The sequence below is a fragment of the Cervus canadensis genome, chromosome 9 (genome assembly GCF_019320065.1).
Source record: "Cervus canadensis isolate Bull #8, Minnesota chromosome 9, ASM1932006v1, whole genome shotgun sequence".
NCBI classification, from domain to species: domain Eukaryota; kingdom Metazoa; phylum Chordata; class Mammalia; order Artiodactyla; family Cervidae; genus Cervus; species Cervus canadensis.
Window position 1 is genome coordinate 25717827 of NC_057394.1, and position 23385 is coordinate 25741211.

Here is a 23385-nt window from a genome sequence, read left to right on the forward strand (position 1 = left end):
ACAACATTGTTAATTGGCTATAGCCCAATACAAATACACAGTTACAAAAAAAACCTATAATAGTCATGGTCCTTACATCAAAAAATAAATAAATATACACACTTAAGTACTAGTGGAAAGAAACCAATCAAGTGTGTTGTATGTATAAAGGTAAATGAAATAAAATTTAATTGTAGAAAATATATTTAGGCTTTTCAATGACTAGAAAGCCAACTTTGTCTTTCTCTTAGGGTACTGGATCCTGCCTTTCTCTGTGTGTCTGTATTTCTATCTCATTTCTGCATGTGGCTCCCCAATATCAGCGTGTGGCAAATCAGAGCATCCCCTAGATGGCACTCTCAGGGACACATAGTAAAAGTGGCTCAGTCATGTCCAACTCTTTACAATCCTATGGACTATACACTCCATGGAATTCTCCAGGCCAGAATACTGAAGTGGGTAGTCTTTGCCTTCTCCAGGGGATCTTCCCAACTCAGAGATCAAACCCAGGTCTCCCACATTGCAGGCAGATTCTTTACCAGCTGAGTCACCAGGAAATGAGGGACACATAGGATGTACACAAGTTTTCTAGGGAAATCATGCATCTCTAGGGGACTCACCATTGCTTTACCTCCATTCCAGAGTCCCTGGAGAATCCAATTGTCTTATCCACTCTAAATACTATTATTTGAGTTTGTGGTGGTAGAATATTTGGGTTGGGAGCGGGGATATTGTTTCACAGGGAGTGTAAGTTTAACTTTGTGTCCTTTATGAAGGATAGGAAAGGGGCTAATATATGGGAAAGGTCCCTAGCTTTAGGACTCCAAATAATTAAATCCTTCAAAAGGTGTTAGATCTTTAGATAAAGTGACAGCAAAATCTCTCCTGATTTATTAAAAATCCATTTCAAAATTATATAAACTTTTGCTTCAATGGTTTTAATATTAGTTGTCATGAGTGTTCTGGGAGTTTTGATCAAAAGTAAAAATGTTATTAGAGCTGCAGTAGCAAGTCATATATAATGCCTAAATGGCAGTTTTAGTTGGTTGCCCTCAAAAATAACATTGCTATTTCACATAGATAAGTTTATTTGTTTCAGAATGAGATAAATAGGCCTAGGTTTGCAGCATTTTAAAACATAACTGCATACTTACATACTGAAACTTTTCAAGATATATTTTCTAATGAATTGCTCTATTTAAAAATCAAAACATATTTTTATATAATGTATAATGTGGCAAAAATTATGTAATTTTAAAGTAGGCTCTTAGTACCATTATAATATGCTTTAATAGAAAAGACATTATTCAGGAAATACAGGGACTTGGCGGTCAGAAGTGCTTGGTCAACAACAAAGCCTGATTTGTTTTCCCATAAGTCTCGTGTCCCAAAGTTACATAATAAACAACTAAAAAGGAATTTAGAGGAAGACTAAAACAAATGATTCTAGTGGTACAGATCGTCACTGCAGTCTTCCCCAAGAGTTCCTAAGCCTGCGTGCGTGCTAAGTCGCTTCAGTCGTGTCCGACTCTTTGCGACCCCATGGACTGTAGTCCTTCAGGCTCCTCTGTCCAGGGGATTCGCCAGGCAGGAATACTGGCGTGGGGTTGCCGTTTCCTCCTCCTGGGGCTCTTCCGGACCCAGAGATCGAACCCACACCTCTTGCCTTTCCTACATTGGCAGGCGGGTTCTTCACTGCTTCCCTGGTGGCTGAGACAGTAAAAAATTCACCTGCAATGCAGGAGACCTAGGTTCAATCCCTGGATCAGGAAGATCCTTTGGAGGAGGGCATGGCAAACCCACTCCAGTATTCTTGCCCAGAGGTTAGATAATTCTAAGGAGTATAAACATTTGAGTTATTTTTTAACAATTCAAATTTCATTACCTAAAACAGTTTTAGTGTTTCTTAAATAAGGAAAAAGATACATTTTCAAAATCAATTACCAAATAGCAGAAGAAAAAAACTATGTGTGGGGGAGACTGAGAATCAAGCTGGGATAGGAAAGGGAGGGAGGTTAACTGGATGATGCTGATTTAACCTTACTTGGATAAAGAGACGGTAGGAAAGATTTTTTTCCAAGTATGTGATGTTTGATCTAAGATCTGAAAATATGATCAGTTTAACTTACCAAAGTAGGATGAGCAAGGTGAAGATTGCTTTGTAAAACCACTTATGCTGACTCGGGATGAATATAAGACTTTTCTCTCATTTTCTTTGAAATTTTCATGCATGATCCTGGGTTTCCTTGTATTTTCTAATTTTGGATATCAGTTCTTATATAAATTAAAATGAAGCTTCACCTCTGTAAAAAAAAAAAAAAAAAGACCTAAAAATTATAATGACTGAAATAAGTGAAATCTACTTCTGTCTAATACAGTAATCCTGCTGGTGAAGGCTATTAGGTAGCTTTGCTCCACCGTTTTAACCATCATGTCGAGTGAGGGTCTAGTGTTTGTAGATAAGAGTTTTTAATATCACTGGGCTTTTAAATTCAAGAGGACTACTTCATTTGGTGACCAATTGGATGCAAATCATCACCCAAGGGAGCAACCCGAGAGCCCCTAACCCACTCCTAAAATTGTCTCTATGGAACTAGTACACTTGTCTTAGGCAAGGAAGCATCCGCTCTCATTTCTAATAAAAAACTACTCTTAGCAAACTTTCAGAAAACAGAAATTGTATCTTCTAGCTACATTCATGTGCAGGAACAAGCAAGCTTAACCACAAGAAACCAGTATAAACTAACACAGCTCTCAATTTTATAAATGTCTTTTGGAGCATTTATTATGAGGTGGATGAAGCTAGAGCCTGTTATACAGAATGAAGTAAGTCAGAAAGAGAAAACCAAATTTCATATATTAACACATATATATGGAGTCTAGAAAAATGGTACTGATAAACCTATTTGCAGAGCAGAGAACAGACTGCAGACATAGTGGGGGAAGGAGATGGTGAGACGAACTGAGAGAGTGGCCTTGACATATATATATACTGTCATGCGTAAAGTAAGTAGCCAGTGGGAAGCTGCTATATGGGCACAGGGAACTCAATCTGGTGGTCTGTGACAACCTAGAGGAGTGGGAGTGGGGGGAGGTTCAGGCGGGAGGGGACATATGTGTACTTGTGCCTGATTCACCTTGTCGTAGGGTAGAAGTGAAGACGCTCAGTCGTGTCCGACTCTTTGCAACTCCATGGACTGTAGCCCACCAGGCTTCTCCATCCATGGGGTTTTTCAGGCAAGAGTACTGGAGTGGGGTGCCGTTTCCTTCTCCAGGGGATCTGAAGTCAACACTATATTGTAAAGCAATCATTCTTCAATTAAAAATTAAAAAAAACATACATGCCACACGCACATAAGACTTATGTTGCTAGGTCTTAGAGTATATATACACTTAACTTCAGTAGATGATATTTTTTCAAAGTGTCATATATTTTATCATGATTTCAATTTATATTTTCATACATCCTAAGTATTCACTTTTTCTTATATTTATTAAGATTTTGGGTAATAGTATTATGACATGTGTATTCACCCATCTTGGCTCAATTTCTATAATTTTTCTATTTCTCATTGCATTATAGGAGTTCTTTATATTTCCATGATTGGAGCCCTTTGGCAAATATGTGGAATGCAATCTTTCTTTTGTTTATTTACGTTTTCTTTAGTATCTCTAAATGTTTTTTATAATTTTCCATATAGAGGTCTTTCACATATAGTGTTATATTTTAATAGCTACTTACTAAAAAATCTATTTGAAAATGTTCTCTTAAAGTCTTCTATATATTTGAATTTTTGATAAACACCCAATTAAGTTTTAAGAAGGAAAATGATGTAATTCAGATTTTGCTTTTTTAGGAAAATCATGGCTACATTGCAAAGGACAGGTGGACAGTAATGGAGGAGAATCACGGTAGAAGGGCCTTTACAGCCACCTAAGGGGCATGTAGTTCGGACTCAACATAGGAAGATGGGGATGAATATGTGATGCATATGAAAGAAATATAAGACTGAGTGTATAGGAATTGGCATTATTTGGTTGTAAAGAGTGATTGGGTAGGAGGAAAGCCGTTTGCTTAGCAAAAAAAACCCACAAAAAAAACAAAAATCTTACCTATTTTTGGAAGAATGGGATGAAATGTTAGGTTGAGTAGGAGTCAAAGAAGTACAGGAATTCAAATGTTCCAGTAGCCTCTTTCAACATTCTCTTCTTACATGTTCATTAGATAGGATATTAAAAACAATATTAAGAAAAAATAAAAGGTGCACTTCATGCCCCATTTCCATCCTTCATGATAAGTATTTGGCTTCCCCAGTGGCTCAGCGGTACCGTCTGCAATTCAGGAGACACAGGAGATGCAGATTCAAACCCAGGGGCCAGGAAGACCCCTGGAGGAAGAAATGGCACCCCACTCCAGTATTCTTGCCTGGAGAATTCCATGGACAGAGGAGCCTGGTGGGCTACAGTCCATGCGATCGCAGAGAGTTGGACACGACTGAACTACTGAGCATGCACATACCATTGCTACACAAGAAGTAAAAGCACTCAGTGATGAAATAAGAGCTGAGGAATTTGTGGCGTCTTCTGTTAAAGAAGCCATTCAGAAAAGTTGATGTCATATCTGAACAGCGCTGGAGATTCTAGATGGCACCCTTGTAAGAGCTTCTCTGGAGTTTAGATTCTTACCAAGAGACCTGGCACGGGGAGATCCAGGCAAAGTGACAGATGATGCCTTGATGCCTTGCTCTCCAACATGGGCTTTAGCTTCTACAATTGGGTTGGAAGTGAGTTAGGAAAGGGGTTCACCATGAAGAACTTTCAAGAAAGAGGATAAATCAACCAGCAGTGCTTTTAATGACACCTGTGCTGGTGGGCCGGCCAGATACTGAAAAGAGTCCTGAAATTAAAATAAATCATTTGCATTGGTAATTATTCTTTCCTCTACTACGTACTTTTCTTTTTTCCTAAACTAAATTTCTATTTTAATCCCTTCTTTTTCCAGGCTAATGTTTTTCAGTCAACCAAGGATTTCTTTGTTTTCTTTCTCAGTGTGGCTGTTATGTTCAAGGAACTTACATGGTTCCAAAGGCTTGGGGATAAGGGATGGGGTGAAATAGCACAGCCCATTGTCACCTACGGCACAAGAATTGCTTTTACCTCAGCCTTGATCTCTGGACACTGATAGTTTGGCTTTTGAAACTTTAAAGGCAAAGCCTTGTAGATACATTTAATATCTCCTTGTCATCCCCAGACCTGAGACTGAAAGAAATCATTTCACATTTCAAAAGTACTATTCTGTGATGTGTGTTTTAACAACTAGTGAGAGCAAGTAATCATCCCTCACTGCACTTATTTTTCAAAATAACTTTGACTATTTCCACCTGCTTCTTCCAGTTGATCTTTAGAAAAATATTATAAAAATCCATTGCAACTGTTCTCTGTTGTCTTAGCTGGGTCTTGTGAGCTATAAGGAATGTTTTTTTTTTTTTCCTAAGCCACACAATAAGATGATGTGAATTTGGCTAGAGGAGACTTTTAGGGTACAGCGAAGTGTTTTGCAAATTTTTGCCATTTCTTACTCTTATTAGATTTGAAGAAATTTCTGGCTTTTCCCAAACTGCAGAGTTGGGCGGACTTTCTGTGTGTGCTGGTGAACTGTCTGTAAAGGCTTGTTTTCATCAACCAGGGAAGTGAGCGTGAGGAGCTGATGGGTGAGGGGGTGCCCGTGGCCAGAAGGGGGAGGTTTGCAGCAACTGTCCTGAGCTGAGCCTGGGCTGGTTACAGGATAGAGTCCAATCAATGGTTAGTATGATCTGACATGCTTTCTTCCAGCCATGCTCAGATTCAACACTTTGACTGATTTTTTCTCTTTCTTCATGTCTCCACGACATCAAACTTGTCTGATTGACTGTGTCTAGGCTGTTTCAGTTGAACATACTGCTTAATCGCTAAGACGTACTTTTTAAAACCTGTTGAGAACACTGTCTTCCTTCTTTCACCATGTTTCATGAAGTGATTACAGGTATGCTTAGATGATTGTGTCCTCCCCTCTCAGGGTCACAGAAAGGGGACCATGACTCCTGCAGGGCCCCAAGCCAGGAGCAGCTGCCTGCTTACCTTAGTTCATCCTACAGGCATGCTCATTTTCTATAGATCACTGTGAAGATCAGTCATCAATGTGAAGATCACTAAGCCAGAAAACAGAAAACTGAAAGTGCCTTCAATGACATACAGGACCTTCCATGCACGGCTGCACTATATTAGCTCTTGTACAAATTTTTAAAAAGCATATCACAATAGAAGATTTTAAAAAGTTACCCCACACAGCCAGTAGTTCGACCTGATAGTATCTTTCCTGTGCTGTACTTAGTCACTCAGTCATGTCTGACTCTTTGTGACTCCATGGACTGTAGCCCACTAGGCTCCTCTGTCCATGGAATTCTCCAGGCAAGAATACTGGAGTGGGTAGCCATGCCCTCCTCCAGGGGATCTTCCTGATCCAGGGATCGAACCCAGGTGTCCAGCATTGCAGACAGATTTTTTACCACCTGAGTCACCTGGGGAAGACCAAGAATGCTGGAGGGGGTAGCCTGTCCCTTCTTTGTGCTTTAAAAAAGTCATTCCTTTGAGGCAGATGCAACCATGAGTCAGATTGCAGGAAATGGGCCAGTTTCACCAACTGAATAAGGCTTCTTTTTTGAGACATTTGTCATGTTGGTTCACAAATGATGCCTTTACGTTTCGTGTCATTACCAATTTGGAAAGCCCTCCCTACTCTCTTTCCTTTAATACTGTTTGCTTACCCATATGCTTCCAACTAAAGTGTTGTCTTGAACCTGTATCTTTTCTTCCATCTGATTTATTGTGTCGCCCTATCTTAGCCATTATTGAACCGTTTTCTGTATGTAGTGTTTGCCTTCTCCAATGGACTAAAACTCTATAAAGTTTGATTACTTCTCAGCCCAGAAATTGACTCCAAGGTATCTGCCAAGCAAAAATAAAAGCATTTATCTACTCAAAGGCTTGCTTGCAATGTTCTCAATTTTCTCTTTTTATTTTTCTTTAATGAGGTATAGTTGATGTACAATGTTATACAGATTTCAGGTATACAACCTAGTGATTCACAATTTTGAAATGTTATACTCTATTTATAGAATATTGGGTATATTACCTGTGCTGTACAATATGCCCTTGTAGCTTATTTACTTTATACATAGCAAATAGTTTGTACCTCTTACTACCCACTCCTATCTTGCTATTTTTCCCTTCCCTCTCTCCTAATTTGTTCTCCATATCTGTGATTCTATTCCTTTTTATATTCAGTAGTTTGTTGCATATTAGATTCCACACATAAATGATATCATGCAGTATTTGTCTTCTGTCTTATTTCACTTAGCATAATGCCCTCCAAGTTCATTTATGTTGTTACAAGTTGGAAAAATTCATTCTTTTTATGACTGAGTAGTATTCCATTCTGTATGTATAACACTTCATCTTTATCTGTTCATCTGTTGATGGACGCTTAGGTTGCTTGTAGATCTTGGCTATTGTAAATAATATCACTATAAACATTGGCATGCTTGTATCTTTTTGAATTAGTGTTTTCATTTTTTTCTGTTATATATCCGGGAGTGAAATTGCTGGCTCATGTAGTATTTCTAGTTTTAGTTTTTTGAGAAAACTCCTTACTGTTTTCAACAGTGGCTGAACCAATTTAAATTTCCACCAACAGTGTGCCAGGATTTCCTTTTCTCCACTTGTCCTTCTTATTGATATTATTTATATAAGTCAGGGGCTTCCTTGATAGCTCAGTTGGTAAAGAATCCACCTGCAATGTAGGAGACCCTGGTTTGATTTCTGGGTTATGAAGATCTGCCTGAGAAGGGATAAGCTACCCACTCCAGTATTCTTGGGCTTCCCTTGTGGCTCAGCTGGTAAAGAATCTGCCTGCAATGCAGGAGACATGGGTTCAATCAATGGGTTGAGAAGATCCCCTGGAGTAGGGAAAGGTTACCCACTCCAGTATTCCAGCCTGGAGAATTCCATGGATAGTATAATCCATGAGGTAGCAAAGAGTCGGACACGACTGGCTTTCACTTTCATTTTCACACATAATCAGAGAGTAACTATTATGACTAGTGTCTAGTCATCAGCTTGTTGAATGGATAAACATAATGTGTTGTAACCATACAATGAAATATTATTTGACTGCAAGAGAACTTACCTTGGATACATGTTATCATGTAGATGAACATTACACATAATGAAAAAAGCCAAACACAAGAAATTACACATTGTATTATTCTACTTATTCTAAAAGTCTAGAAAGGGCAAATCTTTAGTGATAGAAAGTAGATTGGTGACTAGCTGGATTGAAAGAGAGGGAGGTCAACAGTAAATATGCATAAAGGATTACTGGACTGACAAAAATCTTCTAAATCTAATTTAAGGAGATGTTTGCATAAGTTGGTAAATTTGCTAAAATATCATTGAATTATACACTTGAAATGGATTATTATACAATATGTAAAATATCCCTCAATAAAGTTATTTTTAGAAACTTAGGTTGCTTATTTATTCATTTTTTAAAAATATAGTTTTAACTACCAACCTGAGATCTGGCCCCAAAAATTTTTTTCATGCCTTTAGTTCTATCAAGTTTTCAGCTTTCCCCCCAAGTTTTTCTAGTTATTACTTTTTCATTTACATTTAGAATATGAAATCTTATCTCCAGATGGTACATTTTTGGTTGGTATCCTTAAAGTCAACTTTGATTCTAGTATAGTTGTATATAATATTTTATTCATTACACATTTTGCATTTTCTCATATTATTTTATGCTGAAAGCAAGTTATCTGAGATTATTCCTGAAACCAAAAGTTCTATCATAAAGTAGAAGTTTGCAAAACTGTGTGACATTGCCTCTCTTGAGTCATCATAATAAAGACTAGCAATTGTATAGATTTAGGAATCTTGAGATTAGAATCTTAAGTTTGTGTTGGTTGGCTGTTGCTATGATAATGCTATACTTTTTTAAAAGCCCACATTAGTGGTTTTCAAAATAAATGTACTTTTCACTCACAGAACTGAGGGTCAGCTAGACATAGTTCTAGTTGCTTCAGGTATCATTCTTTCTGGAGCTTAGGTGAAGGGAAAGAATCTATTCCAAGCAGACTCCTTTCATGGTGAATGACAGGAGACAAAAGGCTTTGTTACCACACAAGCACTCATGAAACCTCTGCTTGGATGTGGGATATACTGTGTCCACAAATTGGAACTCAAAATTAATGGTGTGTTGAAATATACATTATTTATAGTGAAGTCATAGCTAAGAAGGTAGTGGAAGAAAGACCCATGACCTTGGTAAGCAAAATTTTCTTAATTTATAGATGGAATTCACTCACCCTTTTTTTCACAACAAATTTAGAATCTCATTGTCATGAATCATGTTTTCAGAAACAATGGTAATATGAAACTGTAATTTCAACTGTGATTACATGTTAAAATCATATAAGATGATTTTAGAAAATATAGATGTCTAAGCTTAACAACCTCAGATATGTAGATGATACCACTCTAATGGGTCATCTGAATTAAATTCACCCATTCTTTTCTATCTTAGTTCACTAATTCCTAAAATGCTGATGTTCACTCTTGCCATCTCCTGGTTGACCATGTCCAGGAGGAGCTAAAGAGCCTATTGATGAGGGTAATAGAGGACAATGGCTTGAAAAAATAAAGCTGGCTTGAAACTCAACATTAAAAAAAAAAAAATTAAGATCATAGCATCCAGTCCCATCACTTCATGGCAAAGAGAAGGTGGAAAAGTAGAAACAGTGACAGGTTTTATTTTCTTGGGCTCCAAAATCACTGCAGACAGTGACTGTAGCCATGAACTTAAAAGACACTTGCTCCTTGAAAGGAAAGCTGTGACAAACCTAGACAACATTTTAAAAGGCAGCGACATCACTTTGTCAACAAAGGTCCCTGTGATCAAAGCTATGGTTTTTCCAGTAGCCATGTATGGATGTGAGAGTTGGACCACAAAGAAGGCTGAGCACTGAAGAATTGATCTTTTTGAATTGTGGTGCTAGACAACTCTTGAGAGTCTCTTGGATTGCAAACCAGTCAATCCTAAAGGAAATCAATCCGGAACATTCATTGGAAGGACTGATGCTGAAGCTGAAGCTCCAATATTTTAGCCACCTGATGGGAAGAACTGCCACATTGGAAAAGACCCTGATGCTGGGAAAGAATGAAGGAATGAGGGAAATGGGTGGTAGAAGATGAGATAGTTAGATAGCATCACCAACTCAACCACATGAATTTGAACAAACTCCAAGAGATAGTGAAGGACAGAGGAGCCTGGCATGCTGCAGTCCATGGGGTGGCAACGAGTCGGACATGACTGAGCGACTGAACAACAACAACTGCTTAACATAGATGGATTGAAACCAATATGGGAGTAGGGGATGAGGTCTAGGTATTGGTACTTAGAAATTTATTTCATTTGATCCATGCGTATATAAGAAAGGTTGAGAGCTCTTGCTGTAGAGAAATGGACTATGGCAGAATATTTTTCCTATTCTTTATCTGAACATTTCTAACTACTTCAGTATTTATTTTTATGTCCCTAACCTTAAGTCCACTTTACTTCAGGCATATCTGAGTTTTAGCCTCTTAGTTATGGAGAGTAGTTATTCTTGATCTTTAGAGATGGGCTTTATTCTAGTCTTGTGGCCTTATCAGGATTCTAAATTCTAGATTCCTTAAGGTGAGTCTGTAGGGAAGAAAGGATTATAAATCTCTTTGTATGATTTTTAGTGCCCTATTTTTCTCTGGTATATTCTTATATGGAACAGAGAATTTATTTTGAGTCACAGATACATTATGATTAACTATTATGTCTCCCAGGAGGTACAGAAAGCACAATACTATCTGAATGTTCTGTATTTGCACAGTTTTTAAAATGCATAGCCAAGGAATTACAGCATTGTTTCAGATATGACACAGGATATTAAATCTTTTTGGCCTCAAACATTTCAGTTGCCCTATAGGAGACTCCTTTTTTCACCACAAAATAAGCATCTGTTATTTGGTTTGAGTTATATTCATGTCTTTTAAAATTCATTTTTAATACTTTGAATATAAAACACTATTTAATAACCTATTTTAATGAGTTAGTAACACTTCATTTATGTTATCAGTTTATTCCCATGTATGATTTGAAATTTTTGAGTACTAATATGTAACAATGGCAACTCAAGGTGTGGAATAAAGTATAAATAAGAAATCTAAATCATATCAAAACATATTAGCAATAAAAAAGCAAGAATCAATTAAGGAGAAAAGGGTAGTACATAAAGCAGGATAAAGGAATCAATAACAGTGGATTATAGTATACAATTGTGGATCACTACAGGAAAATCCACTTGAGTTATACAGTGATACTAAAGAGATCCAACAAATAACTACTGCACATGTACTTTAAATAAAGGATAAAGGAAATTCCAAGCAATAATGGCAAAGTTTAAAAGAAGAGTATAGACAAAGAAAAGAATATCAGTCTTTGTGCCAGTACCACACTGTCTTGATGACTGTGGCTTTGTAGTAGAGTCTGAAGTCAGGCAGGTTGATTCCTCCAGTTCCATTCTTCTTTCTCAAGATTACTTTGGCTATTCGAGGTTTTTTGTATTTCCATACAAAATTGTGAAATTCTTTGGTCTAGTTCTGTGAAAAATACCGTTGGTGCTTATAGGTATTGCATTGAATCTATAGATTGCTTTGGGTTGAATAGCCATTTTGACAATATTGATCTTCCAATCCATGAACATGGTATGTTTCTCCATCTGTTTGTGACCCTTTGATTTCTTTCATCAGTGTTTTATAGTTTTCTATGTATAGGTCTTTTGTTTCTTTAGGTAGATATACTCCTAAGTATTTTATTCTTTTGTTGCAATGTTGAATGGTATTGTTTCCTTAATTTCTCTTTCTGTTTTTTCATTGTTAGTATATAGGAATGCAAGGGATTTCTGTGTGTTAATTTTATATCTGCAACTTTACTATATTCATTGATTAGTCTAGTAATTTTCTGGTAGAGTCTTTAGGGTTTTCTATGTAGAGGATCATGTCATCTGCAAACAGTGAGAGTTTCACTTCTTCTTTCCTATCTGGATTCCTTTTACTTCTTTTTCTGCTCTGATTGCTGTGGCCAAACTTCCAACACTATGTTGAACAGTAGTGGTGAGAGTGGCACCCTTGTCTTGTTCCTGATTTCAGGGAAATGTTTCAATTTTTCACCATGAGGGTGATGCTTGCTGTGGGTTTGTCATATTAGCTTTATTATGTTGAGGTATGTTCCTTCTATTCCTGCTTTCTGGAGGTTTTAATCATAAATGAGTGTTGAATTTTGTCAAAGGCTTTCTTGCATCTTTGAGAAAATCATATGGTTTTTATCTTTCAATGTAATGGGTGTTTACATTGATGATTTGCGGATATTGAAGAATCCTTGCATTCCTGGTTAAAGCCCACTTGGATCGTGGATGTACAGAAATATGGACAATGGAAAAGAATAGAAACCCAGAGATAAATCCACAAACTATGGACACCTTATCTTCGACAAAGGAGGCAAGATATACAATGGAAAAAAGACAACTCTTTAACAAGTGGTGCTGGGAAAACTGGTCAACCACTTGTAAAAGAATGAAACTAGAACACTTTCTAAACCATACACAAAAATAAACCCAAAATGGATTAAAGATCTAAATGTAAGACCAGAAACTATAAAACTCCTAGAGGAGAACATAGGCAAAACACTCTCTGACATAAATCACAGCAAGATCATCTATGACCCACCTCCCAGAATATGGAAATAAAAGCAAAACTAAACAAATGGGACCTAATGAAACTTAAAAGCTTTTGCACTACAAAGGAAACTATAAGTAAGGTGAAAAGACAGCCCTCAGATTGGGAGAAAATAATAGCAAATGAAGAAACAGACAAAGAATTAATCTCAAAAATATACAAGCAACTCCTCTCAATTCCAGAAAAATAAATGACCCAATCAAAAAATGGCCAAAGAACTAAACAGACATTTCTCCAAAGAAGACATACAGATGGCTAACAAACACATGAAAGATGCTAACATCACTCATTATCAGAGAAATGCAAATCAAAACCCCAATAGGTACCATTACATGCCAGTCAGGATGGCTGTATCCAAAAGTCTAAAGCAAAAATGCTGGAGAGGGTGTGGAGAAAGGGAACCCTCTACACTGTTGTGGGAATGCAAACTAGTACAGCCACTATGGAGAACAGTTGGAGATTTCTTAAAAACTGGAATAGAACTGCCATATGACCAGCAACCCCACTTTGGGCATACACACTGAGGAAATCAGATCTGAAAGAGACATGTGCACCCCAATGTTCATCTCAGCATTGTTTTAATAGCCAGGACATGGAGCAACCTAGATGCCATCAGCAGACGAATGGAAAGGAAGCTGTGGTAATATACACCATGGAATTTTACCAGCCGCAAAAGATTCATTGAACCAGTCCTAATGAGATGGATGAAACGAGCCCTTATACAGAGTGAAGTAAGCCAGAAAGATAAAGAACATTACAGATATTAACACATATATATGGAATTAGAAAGATGGTAATGATAACCCTATATGCAAACAGAAAAAGAGACACGGAAATACAGAACAGACTTTTGAACTCTGTGGGAGAAGGTGAGGGTGGGATGTTTCGAAAGAACAGCATGTATATTATCTATGGTGAAACAGATCACCAGCCCAGGTGGGATGCATGAGACAAGTGCTCGGGCCTGGTGCACTGGGAAGACCCAGAGGAATCGGGTGGAGAGGGAGGTGGGAGGGGGGATCGGGATGGGGAATACGTGTAACTCTATGGCTGATTCATATCAATGTATGACAAAACCCACTGAAATGTTGTGAAGTAATTAGCCTCCAACTAATAAAAAAAAAAAAAAAAAAAAAAAAAAAAAGAAAAGAATATCAAAATGATAACACTTTCTGAAGCATTTCAGAAAATATTTTTTTTAGAAAATTTCAGGCCACCAAAAATGAACTGAAACTGTGTGGGTTCTAAATCACATATTTATGTAGCTAAATTAGATATTACTAATTAGGTATTAATTATTTTATATGAACTTAATATTGTTATTGTTGTTCAGTCACTTAGTTGTGTCTGACTCTTTGAACCCCATGGACTGCAGCACGCCAGGTTTCATTGTCCTTCACCATCTTCCGGAACTTGCTCAAATTTATGTCCATTGAATCAGTGATGCCATCCAGCCACCTCATCCTTTATTGCCCCTTCTCCTCCTGCCTTCAATCTTTGCCAGCATCAAAGTCTTTCTAATGAGTCGGCTCTTCCCATCAGGTGGCCAAAGTCAGCTTCAGCATCAGTCCTTCCAATGAATATTCAGGGTTGAATACCTTTAGGATTAACTGGTTTGATCTCCTTGATTAAACTTTCAAGTCTTCTCCAACACCACCGTTCAAAAGCATCACTTCTTTGGTGCTCAGCCTTCTTTCTGGTCCAACTCTCAAATCCATACATGACTACTGGAAAAAATATAGCTTTGACTATATGGACCTTAATATAAATTGTTCCAGTTATTTATTTCTGCATTTAAAAATTCACCACAAAATTAGTGGATTAAAGCAACAGTAATTATTTCACTCTCCTCTATAGTCCTGGTGGGAGCTGACATGTTTGCAGTTGGATGCTTCTTATTTAGTTTTGCTTGTGGTGCCAGTCAGATGGTGACTCAGTCTGGAATGATCACAAAGGCTTCCTTTCTTAAGTGTGTCCACATGAGCTGGGCTTCCTCACACCAGGGTGGCTAAGTTTCCAGAATAACCTTCCCAAAGAGGATCAGGGTGTACGCCCTATATGGACCTATTTTTGGAAGTCAAATGATGTCTCTTTCCACTGTAGTACAGAAATTCAAAGGAGGATATGTAGAGCCCATATCTCAAATGCAAAGAGTGTCATTTAAAAGATGACCATTGTAAAAGCAAATTGGATGAAAGATTTGGTTGCCATCATCTTGGACATACCATCTGCCTCATGGATCATAAATTTCCTTATGATTTAACTTTGTTGCATGTAATAAAATATCTACCCAGGCTTATGTAATGAAAACATCAGCATTTACCTCAAAGAATTTTATTATAGGGCCTCACGTTTTGCACGCTCACAGGTTATAAATTGGAGTAGCTAGATGTTATGAATTTGCCTAGATATTTAAGGTATGAGAAAGAAGCTGTTTAAGGTATGAGCTGTCTATATCAGACCTGAACACATATTACTCTCCCTCTCACTCATTGCAGTTCAACTGGGGTCTTTCAGCTCCTCAAGATGGTCACCACATCATGGTCTGTATATTGGTTCATTCATCCTTGTAATTTTGCATAAGTAGTTCCTTCTCATATTTTGTTTTCTGCTCATATGTCAACACTCACATGGCAATCCTAGGTTCCACCTCTGCCCCAGGTAGTTTTTACTTGTTATTGTATTACCTTCTTTTCCTGATTTTATCTATACCCACCCCCACCTTTGCATTAGATTGAAATCTCAATGAAGGTAGTTTATCACGTTCAGGCTAGAACATTGCCTGCAGAGAGAAAGCTTCAGAAAACCATTATTGGAGGAGTAAATGAATCAACCAATGACTAAATTGACTCATATATGAGTACCTTGGGCAGCCTTAATTTGGGGGGAGGGGTGTCTTTGTTTTCCTTGGGCTTCCCTGATGGCTCAGAGAGTAAAGAATCTGCCTGCAATGCAGGAGACCAAGGATCAATCCCTGGGTCGGGAAGATCCCCTGGAGAAGGAAATGGCTACCCACTCCAGTACTGTTGCCTGGAGAATTCCAAGGACAGAAGTCTGTGGGATCACAAAAGTTCAGACAGGCTGAGCGGCTAACACTTTTTGTCTTTCTGAAATGATCATCAATCAGAAAATCTCCAACTTCCAGATGTGCGTGTTCCCATTCTGTTATTCTGAGGTCACACAGAAAGCAATGAATTCTTCCTCATGTTAGACTGTCCCTCAAAAATCTGAAAACAGTGTCCTGTCTCATTTAAATCTTCACTTTAAACGTGTATGGTTTTAAATACTTTTAATGTGACAGGTTTCTAATTCTCTTGTCATCTTTGACATATTTCTCTGAAACTTTTCAGTTTCAAATGACAAATTTAAAGTGTCTGCTCCCAGTAGAACATAATATTTTAGGTAATGGCTTACCAGCTGAGGCTGTAATAACACAGCACTTCCCTTATTAGGGGTTCTATGTTTTTATTGATGCAGAATCAAATATTTTGCCTTTTCTGAGGAAACATGTTTCACAAAGAACCAAGAATATATTTCCATTTTTAATTTTTTTTTTTTTTTTGCCAAAGTGAAAATCAGATTCCCTCACTTAATTGTCAAGTATCAGGAATTTTAGGGGCTTTTACAACTGACATTTAGGAACCAAGAAAACAAAAAGTTATTCTAAATAGGTTGTGGTTCTAAAATAAATCCAGAGGATTGACACAAAATGAGATCATGCTGTTTTCACATCTGAGATCAAAAGAAGCTTCCAAATAATTCATAAGGCTTCTGATTTAATGCCATATGGCTGGCATCTCTGAAATAACCAGCTTGAACTTCCTGTTTAAAAATGATAAAGACCTTCAAAAACAGACATGAAAGCAACACAATCTAAAATTGATTAAAAACCAATTGGTAGAATTAGTTAAATCTATAATAATTATTTGGCTCAACTGTGTGAGTTATGTCTCTCTTTTCTCATAGCTCTACCCATATTTTGACTCAAAATTCTGTAATTTCTATAACTTTTGAAAAGAGTACCAGCCCAGTGGTCAGACTGTCTGGATTAAATTAATAGGTTTACCACTTATTACATTACTGATTTTGAGGCAAGTTATATAGCATCTTCATGCCTTGGTTTCCTCTTTGTAAAAGAAGAGTATTAATAGAATCAAATCATAAACTCATAAAAGTGTTGAAAATATGAGGCAGATGACTCCACCATAAAGCAAGAGCTCATTAAAAGTGGGCTAACAAGAGTCATGTTATTATAGAACACAAGTTTTTAATCTGCTTAAAAATATTAAGGCATGTCATCCTTTATTCAGTGTGTTTCCACTTGGCTAAGAAACTTACATTTTCAGCACCAGAATATTAGAGTTCTGTTGCTGCAGTAATACGTTACCTACTCATTCCAGTGCTCTTGCCTGCAGAATCCCGTGGACAGAGGAGCCTGGCGGGCTACAGAGGGGGTCTGCTACATGGGGGTCGCAGAGTTGTGTAGGACTGAGCAACTAACACTTTCACTTTCACTATGGAGGTACCTGGATCACTGCCTCCACCATCATCACCACCTCTGCTATCATGTTTCAAATCTCTGATCTCTTGCAGACCCTCACTTGTATCAACATGAGTGTCACTAGAAGCTAGTTAGAAATTTAAAATATTAGCCCCATCCAAGATCTATTAATTCAGAATCAGCCTTTTATTAAGACTTCAAGTTTATTCCTGTGCTTGTCAATATATAAGAAACTGTAATGCATTACTCCCAGCCAAAGACTGGTTGAAAGAAATAGATCCGCAAATATGGAACAGTACTATTTTTGTCTACTAGGAAAGCCAGATGTGTAGGTTTGGAGCCAAAATAAGTGGTGCACTCTGTTGTTGTTCGGCTGCTCAGTCACATCTGCGTATTTGTGACCATGGATTGCAGCATGCCGGGCATCCCTGTTCTTCACTATCTTCTGAAGTTTGCCCAAGTTCATGTCTATTGAGTCAATGATGCTACCATTCTGGTTGGTGTATGTGTGCATGCATGCTGAGTCACTTCAGTCATGCCCAACTTTTGTGACCCTATGGACTGTAGCCTGCCAGGCTTCCCTGTCTTTCACCATCTCATGGAGCACTCTGAGATTAAAGTTTCTCCTTGATTTTGTTTGTCCATATTTGGATAGTACCTAAAGGAATGCAGGAGGGATTGTTTAAGGCTAGAAACTGATCATTTGACCTCTAGTTCCAGATATGGGGGGGGATTTGAGTTGCAACCAGTTAGATAGTATTTAGAAGGAAAAGATATAGAAGAGTTGTTGTTTAGTTGCTAAGTTGTGTCCATCTCTTTGTGATTCTGTGGACCATAAACCACCAGTTTCCTCCATCCAAGGGATTTCCCAGGCAAAGATCTGGAGTGAGTTGCCAAAATCTCCAAGGAATTTTCCCAGCCCAGGGATTGAACCTGCGTCTCCTGCATTGGCAGGCAAGTTCTTTGCCACTGAGCCAGCTGGGAAGCCCATATTGACAAGTATATTGAAAAGTACCGTCTGTATCTTTGTATAAATGCCTGGATACATTTTTCACAACAGATGCAACACTTAAAAAATTAATAACTGGAAGAGATCCTGGAACACAGAAGACACCAAATAAATATATGTTGAAATCAACTAAAAAGTGAAAGTAGAAAAATACAAAGAACAAGACAGTCTTTTGGACTTTAGGAAGCTCTATTTGGTGGCAAGAACAGACGATTATAACACAATGCCATAAGTACAGGAAAGATCATGGGCATATGAGAACTCTTATGGGTACTTCATCCAACTTGGGTCCATATGGGTGTGAGAGGGATATTTGTAAATGAGAATGTTTCACTTGAGTTTAAAAGATATGATTATTGTTTATAGGGATGGAAGAGAAAGTAATAATACTTCAGGAAAATCAATGCAAACTTTCCTATGAGTCATGTATGAAAAGGGAGCAGCAGGAGACAACTTTGGAGAAATATCAGAGTCCATAGCATGGAGCTTCCTCCATGATATCTCAAAGAGCTTGTGTGTAACAGGGTGGTAGTATAAATCATTTTAGAGGAGACCTTGCAGTGTATCAATGAGAAAAATGCAATGGTTAGTTTTTTGGTTGTGTATAGTAATATAATAATAACATGGAATTGTAGTACGTACTGGCCATGTGGGCTTCCCAGGTGACTCAGTGGTGAGGAATCTGCCTGCAATGCAGGAGACATGGGTTATATCCCTGGGTCAGGAAGATCTACTAGGGAAGGAAATGTCAACCCAGTCTAGTGTTCTTGCCTGGGAAATCCCCTGGACAGAGGGCTACAGTTCATGGGTTCGAAAAGAGTTGGACACGACTGAGCAGCTGAGCACACACACACTGTCAATGTATCAGGTATGAGATATCCCTGACATCCTTTTCCATCAGAGTATTTTAGATATCACTATATCACCCCATTGCTTTCTTGTTTCTAGAGTTGCTGTTGAGAAATCTCAAGTCACTCTGATTTGATCCTTCTGTGTTACCTTAATTTTTTCGCTAGAAGCATCTCATGATGCAGAGTGCTCTGATATTTCATAATCATGTGCGTTTGGCAACAGAACTTGGTGTGGGTTTATTTTCAACAGTTGTGGTAATCACTCAGTGATAGCTTTCAATCTGAAGATATGCATTCTTTGGTTCTGGAAAATCGTCTATGATTTTATCCCTTATATTTTTTCTCTAATCTCCTTTTGGAAGCACTAAGTCTTGTGTGCAGGATTTTCTGAGCTGATCTCCTAATATAATTATTTTAATCTCATATTCTCCATCTCTTTTTGCTTGATTTTCTATAATATTTCAATGTTATTAATTTTCTATTGAGTTTTCATTTCTATTATCATGTGCTTAATCCCAAGGACTCTTTTTAACTTTTGAAGAATTTCTTACATTATGACATCAGAGTTGCAGTAACTTTTCTTATATTTCTGAAGATATTAGCAACAACATTTTATTCCTTGTATAACTTTTGTTTCCATACTGCTTCTGGTCTGTTTATTTTTATTTTATTTTTGGGTTTGCAGACTTTCCTTAGATGTCTGATAATTCTTGATTGTCAGCTTATATTTAACAGTAAAAATATTTTTAAAAACCTGACATCAAATTCTGAACACACAGTGATGCTTGATAACCTTGGTATTTGCTGTAGGCTGATATGCGTAGGGTTTTAGAGGGTGATTTTTCATCTTAGCGTATTTGGGTCGTTCTTGACTGATCAATTTTTGCATAGAAGAGATGCAAACTTGTTTGCTTCAAACTCTGGGTCAGAGAGTTAAGTATAGTTTCCAGAATTCTGAAAGGCCAGAGAGATATTATAGAACAAGTGTGAGGTTTCAACTTTCCACACTAGTGTTTTTTTTTTTTCCAGTTTGATAATACTACATATTCAATTATTCCAGAAATCTTTCAGATTCAGAACATTGTTTACGCCTTCAAGTAGCATAGAGTGAAAGAAGCTTTCTAAATGCTTCTTGGACTTTTTTGCATTTGTCTCTCCTTATTTTAGTCACATCTCTCCACCATCAGATGAGACTAGGATGTGTCATATCCCTTACTAGAGCTAGATGTCCCCATGCCAAGTCTATTATCATTAATAAAAATAATAATAGATTTATTTTTAAAATAATAATAGATTTATTTATTTAGAAATAATACTAGATTTTCTTAAGGCTGACTTTAATACAAAAATTATGCTTGCTTACCAGAAATCTATTTATAAGTGTGCATGTGTATTTAAGTTTGTAAAACTTTCACAGTTATACTGCCTAATTTCTCTTTTTCAATTTAGAGCAATCTATAATGAGAACATAAGCTGTAGAAAATTAACATACAAAAGGTAGTATATTTGTAAAGCTATACCGGCAAATAATAGCAATTTACAGACATGTTGAGTACCTTGTGAATTAATGCAGTTAGAATTACTGTAGACTAAGACAAAAGCATATGAACAGTACTGATTAAAGTGTGAAAAGCAAAACTTTTGTTAATAAAATGTCTTTCATGTTGTTAACATGGAGAATCATGAGAGTGAGAAGTGTACATTTGTATTTTAAGTGTAAGTAGACTAAGATATCAATATTGTTATGTAAATCAAATTGTGTAAATTGTATAGAACATTTGCATTTTATGGAGATTTTAATTCAGAAACAAAACTATACATAAAATTGCATAGGGGGAATTTCAAGGAAACACAGAAAAAAGTATTTTACACTGAGTTTTAGGTGACAGGATGCTGATAAAACAAAAGACATTAAAAGTAATTATTAGAGGTGGCAAAAAATATTCTGATACAAGCAATAGTTGTAACACTGTGCAAAGGGGCAGATGACTAGGGAGTGAAATTAAATACGATTGCACACCTCTCTCTCTGTTTCAGAGAGATAGGCATTTAAAACTGGATCATGAAATGGATTGGGAACTAAAAGGAAATCTGAGATAAATGAGAAGGCAAGCATGAGACTTAGTGTAATATGAATTCTTGCAAAAGGCTCCTGCAGAATTTATAAAATGAGAAGCTGGGATTTGCTCATGATACTTCAAAGCAAACAAAATGTGTGTTTAAAATCAAAGTCAAGGGGAAAAAAAAAGGAGCCCTTTTGGAGTAAACAGTGGCCATGGGTGTGTTTATGGATGCAAAATGTGTGGAGATGAGCTAAATTTTCTAAATGAAAATAATCAAGAAAAGTTGATGGATGATCAAAGAGATGTAAATGAGCATAGATACCTGAGCTTGAAAGTGTTCCAGATCAAGAAGAGGCTTTGATTTTGAAGTATCCAAACTGTATATAAAATAATTTAAATGAGCTCTTTGGGTCATTCCCAAGTTCACAAGGAATATGGAGTCAATTAGAGATGACTTATCACAATTAATTTATACATTTCAGAATATTTCAAGACACACACATTATCACTACACGAGCTTCTGTGAAATAAGCAACAGCATTAAAACCATAAAACTTCCCTACTCTCCACAGAGTTAGAGATTTGGTGGATATAATTGCCAGAAGCCTGACAAATTAAATTGTAGTTAAGTGGAAAAAAAAAAAAAAGTGAATGTAACCGTTCAGTTAAACAGTTTGAAAAGAGGTTGAATTGGACTATGGCAAATTTCCTTTGTTTTTGTGGCTCAGTCATGTCCGACTTTTTTGAGACCACAGGGACTGCAGCCCAGCAGGCTCTTCTGTCCAAGGGATTTTCCAGGCAAGAATACTCTAGTGGGTTGCCATTTCCTTTTCCAGGGGATCTTCCTGACCTAGGGATCAAAGTTGCATATCCTGCACTGCAGGTGAATTCTTTACCACTGAGCCACCAGGGAAGCCCCATCCAGACATTAAAGAAATTTTATTAAAGATATGTACCTATCTCTTTCAGCCTCTGATCTTATTCTGGTCTTTGGATTGCCTTCCCTTTCTAGGTAGTTCTATCCATGTGGTGGGATTATACACCTAACTTCAGAACCAAGTCCTATCTCCATGGTTCATGAACAAATGGATGCTTAAAAAAAAAAAAATGGCAAATACATCATGTACATTGTTAACCAAGGGAGAAGTAACTCCCTGTCTTATTTTCTTCAGCTGGTATAGTTCTTTCTGTTACTTGCATACCTCAGAGAGATTTCAAGTTCAGTTCCAGACCACCACAATAAAAGAAATGGAACAATAAAAGGAGTCAGAGAGATTTTTGGTTTCCCAGTGAATACAAAATACAGCATATTATACTATGTGCTTGCATGCTAAGTCATGTCCAACTCTGTGGCCCTATGGACTGTAGCCCACCAGGCTCCTCTGTCCATGGGATTCTCCAGGCAAGAATACTGCAGTGGATTGCTGTGCCCTTCTCCAGGGCACCGTCCTGACTCAGGAATTGAACCTAAGTCTCTTATATCTCCTGCATTGGCAGGTGGGTTCTTTACCACTAGCGTCACCCTGGAAGCCCATATTACATTTTACTGTAGACTATTAAGTGTTCAGTAGCATTATGTCTAAAAAAAAATAATGTACATACCCTAATTAAAAGATGTTTTCTTGCTAAAAAATTCTGACCCATTTGTGACAATGCAGGGTTACCACAAACCTTCAGTTTGTAAATTAAAAAAAAAAGTGATATCTGTGAAGCACAATAAAACAAAGTGTGCCTCTACTTTTTACCACTGGAGAGTTGGGGAATAGTGGAATGACTTTCCACAAACAGAATAGACTACTATTCACTAACAGTTTAAAGACTACAAGGCAACCAATATTTAGGGAACAATAACCATGGGCCAGGTACTCTGCTACAGGTGCATGGGTGAAAAAAGACACAAAGATTTCTATTCTCATGGAGCCAAGGAAATCAGTTAAAGAAATCAGAATATAATAATCATAAAAATGACATACATTATGTAATCTTTTAGAAGGTGATAAATATTTTGCAAAGAAGTGATAAAGAGTTATATTGAAGAAAAGGGCTTCAGAGTACACGGATTTGCAATATGGGGGGCTGGCCCTTTAAATATAGTGCCTAGGGCAGGACTCACTGAGA